The sequence below is a fragment of the Lissotriton vulgaris genome, chromosome 1_1, assembly GCF_964263255.1.
Source record: "Lissotriton vulgaris chromosome 1_1, aLisVul1.2, whole genome shotgun sequence".
Lineage (NCBI taxonomy): Eukaryota > Metazoa > Chordata > Amphibia > Caudata > Salamandridae > Lissotriton > Lissotriton vulgaris.
In genome coordinates, this window is record NC_141685.1 from 1371683605 (window position 1) to 1371693604 (window position 10000).

At 45.1% G+C, this 10000-nt stretch overlaps 2 non-coding genes across 2 annotated transcripts; both read right to left on the reverse strand.

The window, feature by feature from the left end:
- Window positions 1-4785: 4785 nt before the first annotated feature.
- Window positions 4786-4867, reverse strand: TRNAS-AGA (transfer RNA serine (anticodon AGA)). The gene has a single exon. It is a non-coding gene; the product is annotated as a tRNA-Ser (tRNA).
- A 2852-nt stretch (window positions 4868-7719) lies between these two features.
- Window positions 7720-7801, reverse strand: TRNAS-AGA (transfer RNA serine (anticodon AGA)). The gene has a single exon. It is a non-coding gene; the product is annotated as a tRNA-Ser (tRNA).
- Window positions 7802-10000: the final 2199 nt, after the last annotated feature.

Below are 10000 nucleotides of genomic sequence, written 5' to 3' on the forward strand. Positions count from 1 at the left end.
TCCTCAAGCCATCTGTATGTGAAGCAAGAAAGAGTTAAGGAACGGTCCATCTACAATTGTGTTACTCCTGAGGCGGAAAGCCGGGAGCCTTGATCTGAGCTGTTTTTAACATTTTGTGTGTTTGCTGTACTTTTAAAATTTAAATCTTGCACTCGCTCTTCCTGACTCACCCTGACTCCGCAGTGCAGCTGATAACTAGCTGACACTGCCTGTCCCCCACAAACGCTGCTTCTGGGCGCCATTGGCACGCCGAGGGAGAGCGTAGCCACGCCCACACCTGTTGGCCACGCCCCCCGCTATCGCATCGCTTAAAGCGCGCCGGAAACGAGCGATGCTTCACTAATTGTGTTACTCCTGAGGCGGAAAGCCGGGAGCCTTGATCTGAGCTGTTTTTAACATTTTGTGTGTTTACTGTACTTTTAAAATTGAAATCTTGCACTCGCTCTTCCTGACTCACCCTGACTCCGCAGTGCAGCTGATAACTAGCTGACACTGCCTGTCCCCCACAAACGCTGCTTCTGGGCGCCATTGGCACGCCGAGGGAGAGCGTAGCCACGCCCACACCTGTTGGCCACGCCCCCTCCAACGTCATCAGCTGCTACTATAAGCCATGTGCCACCCTCGGAAGCGCAGCGGACGAGCGCAGCGGGCACGCCGTTTGCGCGCCGAAGGCGCGCTAAGGGCAAGCTCGTCTGCGCTCGTCCGCGATGAGGACGCGCCTAGCGCCACAAACCCTGTCTGTCTTAGCCTGCAATCGCCTGGCTACACCCGCGACACGCTGCTCTACCTACGAGGGTACGCACACGAAGGTAAGCTCACCTTTGAAGAGACTGCGTCTCCCTTAACTGATTTCACTCATAAGGGCCTAATTGCAGGAGGCCTCCTGAATGTCAGATCCTTACCGAAGCACGCCACCGAAATTAATCTTCTTATAGATTCCCACCACTTAGATGTACTTTTTCTTACTGAGACCTGGACACACGCCAACTGTGAGACCGACTTAGCTTCTGCCTGCCCCTTAAATGTTAACATCCTTCATCTTCCCAGACCCAAAGGCCGCGGCGGCGGAGTTGGGGTCATCTTCCGAGCCGCGTGGCAGATTAATACCATTGATATCGATCCGGTACCTGGGATCGAGCTCTTTGGTCTGGCCATAAACTGTCACTCTGGAGGCATATTTACGGTGATCATCTGCTACCGACCGCCTGGGGCCTTTCTCCTTTCGCAACAGCAAATGCTCCTCACGACCATCACCAATATGGCAACCTCTCATAGCAAACTTATCATTCTAGGAGATTTCAATCTCTGGCCAAATGGCAGCCTGGACACCGGGTTGGGAAACCTTCTACTGTCCTGCGAGAACGTGGGCCTTTGCCAACTGATAAAGGTCCCCACTCACTCTGCAGGCAATCGTCTCGACCTCATCTTTTCGAGTCCGGGCCTAACTCAAGTAGGCGACATTCTGCCTATGAGCTGGACTGATCACTCGCTCATTAAACTTTATATCAATAATGCCACAATAAGAAAGCCCAAGAATCATCCGCCACCACAATTCTCTTACCGAAACTGGAAAGCTTTAGATAAACTTAGCACCTCCACCAAAGTCTTCGAAGTTCAGGATAGATTCTCTCCCACTAGTTCAGTGGAAAACAATTATAGATCCTTTAGTTCGAGAATCACCTCCATTGCGGACTCGGTTGCCCCTCTAAAACATTGCAAACCCAAAGGTAGAGCACCTGCTCCCTGGTACAACGAGTCCCTCAAATCCCTCAAATCAGCCTGTAAACAGGCTGAGAGAAAGTGGAGACAAGGTTACTGCAATATCAACAAAGCCCGCTGGAAAAAGTTACTCCAGGACTACAAAACCGCCATTGCAGAAAGTAAGGCGAACTACTACTGCTCTACTATAGCCAATGCGGCCAATAGTTCTAAAAGTATATTTCAGATCCTGGACAATATCATGCATCCTGACTGTGTTAAAAATTCTATTCCCCCATCTCAGACCCTTTGTGACAGTCTCGCTCAGTTTTTTACTGATAAAATTGAGACTATCATCAATAATCTGGCAATGTCTCCGGCACATCTTCACTTGACTCCTCCTGAAGTTGGCTTCACCAATCCTGACTGTCCAAGGTTAGCCTGTCCTCCCCTGAATGAGCTCCTGGACTTCCCTCCTATCTCTCAAGTAGAGTTTGAGAAAGTTGCATTGGCCATCACCTCTGGATCCCCCCTTGACCCTCTGCCTCCGAAAATCTGGAAAGCTTGTGGGCACGAATTATTTCATACTTTACGGATGATTTGCAATCAATCCCTCAGGTGTGGTATCGTCCCCATTCCCTGGAAGCAAGCGCTCATCACCCCGCTATTAAAGAAACCCACGCTGAATCCAGAATGTCTGTCCAACTTTCGCCCTATATCACTTTTGCCATTCCCGGTGAAGGTACTCGAACGTTGGGTCAGCAACTGCCTCTCAAACCATCTCGAGCAGCACCACGTCTTAGACGAATTCCAATTCGGGTTTCGCCCGGCCCATGGCACTGAAACTGCTGTGCTCACTGCCATGGAGGAGCTTCGAATGCGAGCAGACAGGGGCCAAGCCGTGGCCTTGATTTTATTGGATCTGTCTGCCGCATTCGATACGGTCAATCATGGGATTTTGCTTGAGAGGTTAAGAGAGGCAGGGATCGCTGGCACGGCCCTGCTTTGGTTTTATTCATATCTTAGTGACAGACAACAGGCTGTATCCCTTCCCCCATACCAATCGGCCTTTTCCCCTGTCCCTCACGGTGTTCCTCAGGGCTCCTCTATTAGCCCGATTCTTTTTAATGTTTACCTGAAACCACTGGTTCTGCTAATCAAATCGCACAAGGTGACCACAGTAAATTATGCAGACGACACTCAGCTGTTGCTTTCTTGGGAGGGCGAAGAATCCATCCCCTTAGAAGCTTTTCACAACTGTCTAAGAGACACCGCTAGCTGGTTGCACCGGAATTCCCTCCAGTTCAACTCCGCGAAAACCGAGGTTTTGTTCTGTCCGGCGAGCCGCATTCCCCGCCCTCTGCCTGCTGAGTTCTGGCCCCCGGAAAACTCTAACAACCCACCACCCGTCACCAGTGTTCGCAATCTGGGCGTCATGCTAAACCACCAGCTGAGCATGGAAACGCAGGTCTCAAGAACAGTTGCTACCTGCTCAGCCCTCATGCGCTCACTGCGCAAGGTTCTGCCTCTTTTACCACCCCCGGCCCGAGCATTGATAGTCAGGTGTACTATTCTCAGTCGCCTTGACTACTGTAATGCTCTCCTGTTTGAATCCCCTGTGACACTATTGGACAGACTCCAACGAGTTCAGTCGGCAGCAGCCAAACTGGCTCTTGGTTGGACCAGAAGATCCTCTGCCACCGCTGCGCTGGCCGAGCTGCACTGGCTACCGCTGAAGCAGCGTATTGCCTTCAAGGCCCTCTGTCTGGTCTTCAAGGCACTACATGGTGCAGGACCTAGACCTCTCCAACGCCTGTTCTCGTGGTACACACCCACCAGAACACTTAGGTCTACAACTGCCTGCCTGGTGAAAGTCCCCAAATATAAGAAGTCCAGGATCGGAGGCAGATCTTTCAGAGTGGCTGCAGCTAAGCTGTGGAACAGTTTGCCGGCCGATGTCTGCCAAATCACTCATCTCCTACCCTTTAGGAAACGAATCAAAACTTGGCTCTTTCCTTCACCCCTTTAGCCTGCTAGTTAAAGTTCAACCTCCCTGTCTATAAACCCAGGAGTAGCCACCAGCGCCAGGATACCTGCAAGGTGACAGTTGCGCTTAATAAATGTTTTAAATAAATAAATAAATACACTTTTATTGGGAGGATGCTGCCGTGAGCTCCTCCCAGCTAATCACACAAACAGCAGTAAAGCAAGATAACTACACAGTTAGGGGGGACTGCATGGTTAGGTTTTTGAGGAATTATTGAAACTGACCTCAGTGACCCATAATCAGAGCTGTGGCTAATGACTGCATGCCTAATTATGATGAAGCAAGTACCATAGCTCGTAGGGGCCCCACAGCACACTTTTCTTAGCTCATTGAATTAAAGTATAAACTTCTGCCATGTGTGAGTGGTAAAGGCTTGTTAATTTTGTTGCTTTTCAAATTCACGTCTGACAACAAGACGAAGGAACATTGGGGCATCAGACGCTTTGGAAAGTAGCCACCAACCGCAGAGAAAGAGAGAAAGAGGGAAAAGACAGTATGAGGTGTGGAGAAAACAGCAGCAGGTACAAGGAGCTCAAATGAGATTAATGGCGCCTAAATAGAGCACGTAAAGGAACAGTTACAAATCTAAGAAAAGGGAAAGAAAAGACTAGGAAAAAACACAGAAAGAGCTTGTAGATGAAATTCTCTTCCAGGAACAGCAGGTTAAGAGAAATTACACAGGGAGCAGTTAAGCTTGTAACACGGGGGAGAATAGAAAAGAAACTGCAGTTTTATGAAGTGTGTTTGCCTAATCCAGCTAGCACTTTTATTTTATTTCTCTATTTGCTTCTTTTATTGGTAAAGTAAGTTTCAAGTGCATGCACAGGTATGACCGAGAGAGCCAGGGTATAATAATTTGAAGCGTTTGCACCAGCGCTAATGAAGGACGAGAGTTATAGCAAAGATATGAAAGGGGGAGCGATAATAAATATGTGATATGGCAATAGTGACACCAAAATAAGCCACCTATTTATAAAACTGACATGGAAGAAATACTAAAGGTTAACTTCTGAAATTGTAGCCGATGTTAAAAAGATTCTCGTTGTCGGCAGGATTCGAACCTGCGCGGGGAGACCCCAATGGATTTCTAGTCCATCGCCTTAACCACTCGGCCACAACAACTGACTGCAAGGTGTGTGCACATAATCTGTATGCAAGTTTTCAAGGTGTCCCACAGCAAATTCCTGATATTCTGCAATGCACTTTTTAAAAATAAGGTATTTTTCAGCAGGCACATTCTCTCCTAAAAACAAAAATTGCATGCGTATATCTCTAGTTTGGAATACCATAGGCTTGCATGCATACTCTCATGGGTCACTCAAATTTTTTGGACCCTATTGCACTCTGTTTTCGTGCTGCTTTTAGTATATGTCCCATATTAAAGAAGTCTACCATCTTTGAGTATTTGAGGCTCCTTTGTAAGTGCTTTATATTTTTTCCTTGAAGAGCTATATAATAAAGGGGTCCGGGAAGGATTGCATTTATGGAAGATAAAAGAAGGCCCACTTGTCTCACCAAATGCTGTAGAGAAACCTGATGTTTTACTCATGTTATCCTTAGTTCGTTTTTGTTAGACCTTGCATTCTTAAGGTGGTCCCAACCCCACCTTATTGCTTTTCACCTCCGCACTTTGCTGTATCTTTTTGTTGGCCTTAGGACTCTGATCACTTTATCGCTACTAATCAGTGCTGAAGTGCACGTGCTTCTTCCCTAATCATGTGTATAATTGGAGTATACCTGACTGACAGATTTAATTTACTTGAAAGCCCCTTGTAAAGTGGTATACCATATACCCAGGGACTGATTGTGCCGCCCAAAGAAATAGCATTTCAAACCTGTCTCAAGCCTGCTACTGCAGTGCCTGTGCTGCAGTGTACTGCCACTTCGACTTGGCATTTAAAACTACTTGCCAAGCCTTAAACTCCAATTTTATTACATATCAGTAACCCCTAAGGTAGGCCCTAGGTAGTCCTAGGGGCATCATGCTATGTAAGTAAAAGGTAAGACATGTACTGTGGTAGTTTGTATGTACTAGTAGTATCAAACAGTCTATTACATTTTTCACTACTGTGAGGTCTGCCCCTCTCATAGGTTAGCATTGGGTATTCCCTTATACTTTTTGGGGGGTAATTCCATATCAGAGAGGAGAAGCTTTATTTATTTATTGATAAATCCTATCTACTGGTGAGGTTGGATTTAATCTTACTATTGTATAAATGCCATTTTTAGAGAGTGAGCATTTCTCTGAACTTACTGCTCTATTTGCATTGAAACCTGTCTTCGATTGACGTCTGGATTGGGCTGCGAGACAGCTACATATGTGCATTCCCTGTAGACAGCCACAACACAGGTCACTCAACTGCAACTGCATTCATCTGCATTCTGATTGGCCTGGGGGAGAGCTCCGCTCCCCTTACCGCAAATATGTTCAAGAACGATAATTTATGTCAGTAAGGACAGTATACCTACATCTTATAATCATGTGTGTTTAAATAATTTGTTGTTAGATCGTTTAAATATTGAAAAGGATCTGTTTTTAATAGACATTTTACAAAAACAACTTGTACATTTGGGAATTCTGTAAAGGAAAAACCCAACTGCCGTGACATTGCCAACCACAATGCCGTGACTAGGATTCGAACCGAGGTTGCTGCGGCTACAACGCAGAGTACTAACCACTATACGATCACGGCGAGCTACTTGGGCTCAATAACGTACAGTGACATGAAGAAATTATAATTCGGAACACTCAGGGCTACTCCTGTGATAGGCTGAATGTGTTCATTGCTTCCTCATTCCTTATACAAAGGCTTTATCTCCTCAGTGGTTGATAGGCTGAAACCGTTTCCTGGCCGCCTGCTTGTGAACTGGCAGGAGTCAAAGATCACACATACACTGGTGGGCCTGTGATGGGACACCAATGCAGAGAAACACACCTGGCGCAGATATTCTATTCTGTTTATTAGACCTGCATCTCCCCTGTACCTCCTCAAGCCATCTGTATGTGAAGCAAGAAAGAGTTAAGGAACGGTCCATCTACACTTTTTTTGGGAGGATGCTGCCGTGAGCTCCTCCCAGCTAATCACACAAACAGCAGTAAAGCAAGATAACTACACAGTTAGGGGGGACTGCATGGTTAGGTTTTTGAGGAATTATTGAAACTGACCTCAGTGACCCATAATCAGAGCTGTGGCTAATGACTGCATGCCTAATTATGATGAAGCAAGCACCATAGCTCGTAGGGGCCCCACAACACACTTTTCTTAGCTCATTGAATTAAAGTATAAACTTCTGCCATGTGTGAGTGGTAAAGGCTTGTTAATTTTGTTGCTTTTCAAATTCACGTCTGACAACAAGACGAAGGAACATTGGGGCATCAGACGCTTTGGAAAGTAGCCACCAACCGCAGAGAAAGAGGGAAAAGACAGTATGAGGTGTAGAGAAAACAGCAGCAGGTACAAGGAGCTCAAATGAGATTAATGGCGCCTAAATAGAGCACGTAAAGGAAAAGTTACAAATCTAAGAAAAGGGAAAGAAAAGACTAGGAAAAAACACAGAAAGAGCTTGTAGATGAAATTCTTTTCCAGGAACAGCAGGTTAAGAGAAATTACACAGGGAGCAGTTAAGCTTGTAACACGGGGGAGAATAGAAAAGAAAATGCAGTTTTATGAAGTGTGTTTGCCTAATCCAGCTAGCACTTTTATTTTATTTCTCTATTTGCTTCTTTTATTGGTAAAGTAAGTTTCAAGTGCATGCACAGGTATGACCGAGAGAGCCAGGGTATAATAATTTGAAGCGTTTGCACCAGCGCTAATGAAGGACGAGAGTTATAGCAAAGATATGAAAGGGGGAGCGATAATACATATGTGATATGGCAATAGTGACACCAAAATAAGCCACCTATTTATAAAACTGACATGGAAGAAATACTAAAGGTTAACTTCTGAAATTGTAGCCGATGTTAAAAAGATTCTCGTTGTCGGCAGGATTCGAACCTGCGCGGGGAGATCCCAATGGATTTCTAGTCCATCGCCTTAACCACTCGGCCACAACAACTGACTGCAAGGTGTGTGCACATAATCTGTATGCAAGTTTTCAAGGTGTCCCACAGCAAATTCCTGATATTCTGCAATGCACTTTTTAAAAATAAGGTTTTTTTCAGCAGGCACATTCTCTCCTAAAAACAAAAATTGCATGCGTATATCTCTAGTTTGGAATACCATAGGCTTGCATGCATACTCTCATGGGTCACTCAAGTTTTTTGGACCCTATTGCACTCTGTTTTCGTGCTGCTTTTAGTATATGTCCCATATTAAAGAAGTCTACCATCTTTGAGTATTTGAGGCTCCTTTGTAAGTGCTTTATATTTTTTCCTTGAAGAGCTATATAATAAAGGGGTCCGGGAAGGATTGCATTTATGGAAGATAAAAGAAGGCCCACTTGTTTCACCAAATGCTGTAGAGAAACCTGATGTTTTACTCATGTTATCCTTAGTTCGTTTTTGTTAGACCTTGCATTCTTAAGGTGGTCCCAACCCCACCTTATTGCTTTTCACCTCCGCATTTTGCTGTATCTTTTTGTTGGCCTTAGGACTCTGATCACTTTATCGCTACTAATCAGTGCTGAAGTGCACGTGCTTCTTCCCTAATCATGTGTATAATTGGAGTATACCTGACTGACAGATTTAATTTACTTGAAAGCCCCTTGTAAAGTGGTATACCATATACCCAGGGACTGATTGTGCCGCCCAAAGAAATAGCATTTCAAACCTGTCTCAAGCCTGCTACTGCAGTGCCTGTGCTGCAGTGTACTGCCACTTCGACTTGGCATTTAAAACTACTTGCCAAGCCTTAAACTCCAATTTTATTACATATCAGTAACCCCTAAGGTAGGCCCTAGGTAGTCCTAGGGGCATCATGCTATGTAAGTAAAAGGTAAGACATGTACTGTGGTAGTTTGTATGTCCTAGTAGTATCAAACAGTCTATTACATTTTTCACTACTGTGAGGTCTGCCCCTCTCATAGGTTAGCATTGGGTATTCCCTTATACTTTTTGGGGGGTAATTCCATATCAGAGAGGAGAAGCTTTATTTATTTATTGATAAATCCTATCTACTGGTGAGGTTGGATTTAATCTTACTATTGTATAAATGCCATTTTTAGAGAGTGAGCATTTCTCTGCACTTACTGCTCTATTTGCATTGAAACCTGTCTTCGATTGACGTCTGGATTGGGCTGCGAGACAGCTACATATGTGCATTCCCTGTAGACAGCCACAACACAGGTCACTCAACTGCAACTGCATTCATCTGCATTCTGATTGGCCTGGGGGAGAGCTCCGCTCCCCTTACCGCAAATATGTTCAAGAACGATAATTTATGTCAGTAAGGACAGTATACCTACATCTTATAATCATGTGTGTTTAAATAATTTGTTGTTAGATCGTTTAAATATTGAAAAGGATCTGTTTTTAATAGACATTTTACAAAAACAACTGGTACATTTGGGAATTCTGTAAAGGAAAAACCCAACTGCCGTGACATTGCCAACCACAATGCTGTGACTCGGATTCGAACCGAGGTTGCTGCGGCCACAACGCAGAGTACTAACCACTATACGATCACGGCGAGCTACTTGGGCTCAATAACGTACAGTGACATGAAGAAATTATAATTCGGAACACTCAGGGCTACTCCTGTGATAGGCTGAATGTGTTCATTGCTTCCTCATTCCTTATACAAAGGCTTTATCTCCTCAGTGGTTGATAGGCTGAAACCGTTTCCTGGCCGCCTGCTTGTGAACTGGCAGGAGTCAAAGATCACACATACACTGGTGGGCCTGTGATGGGACACCAATGCAGAGAAACACACCTGGCGCAGATATTCTATTCTGTTTATTAGACCTGCATCTCCCCTGTACCTCCTCAAGCCATCTGTATGTGAAGCAAGAAAGAGTTAAGGAACGGTCCATCTACACTTTTATTGGGAGGATGCTGCCGTGAGCTCCTCCCAGCTAATCACACAAACAGCAGTAAAGCAAGATAACTACACAGTTAGGGGGGACTGCATGGTTAGGTTTGTGAGGAATTATTGAAACTGACCTCAGTGACCCATAATCAGAGCTGTGGCTAATGACTGCATGCCTAATTATGATGAAGCAAGTACCATAGCTCGTAGGGGCCCCACAACACACTTTTCTTAGCTCATTGAATTAAAGTATAAACTTCTGCCATGTGTGAGTGGTAAAGGCTTGTTA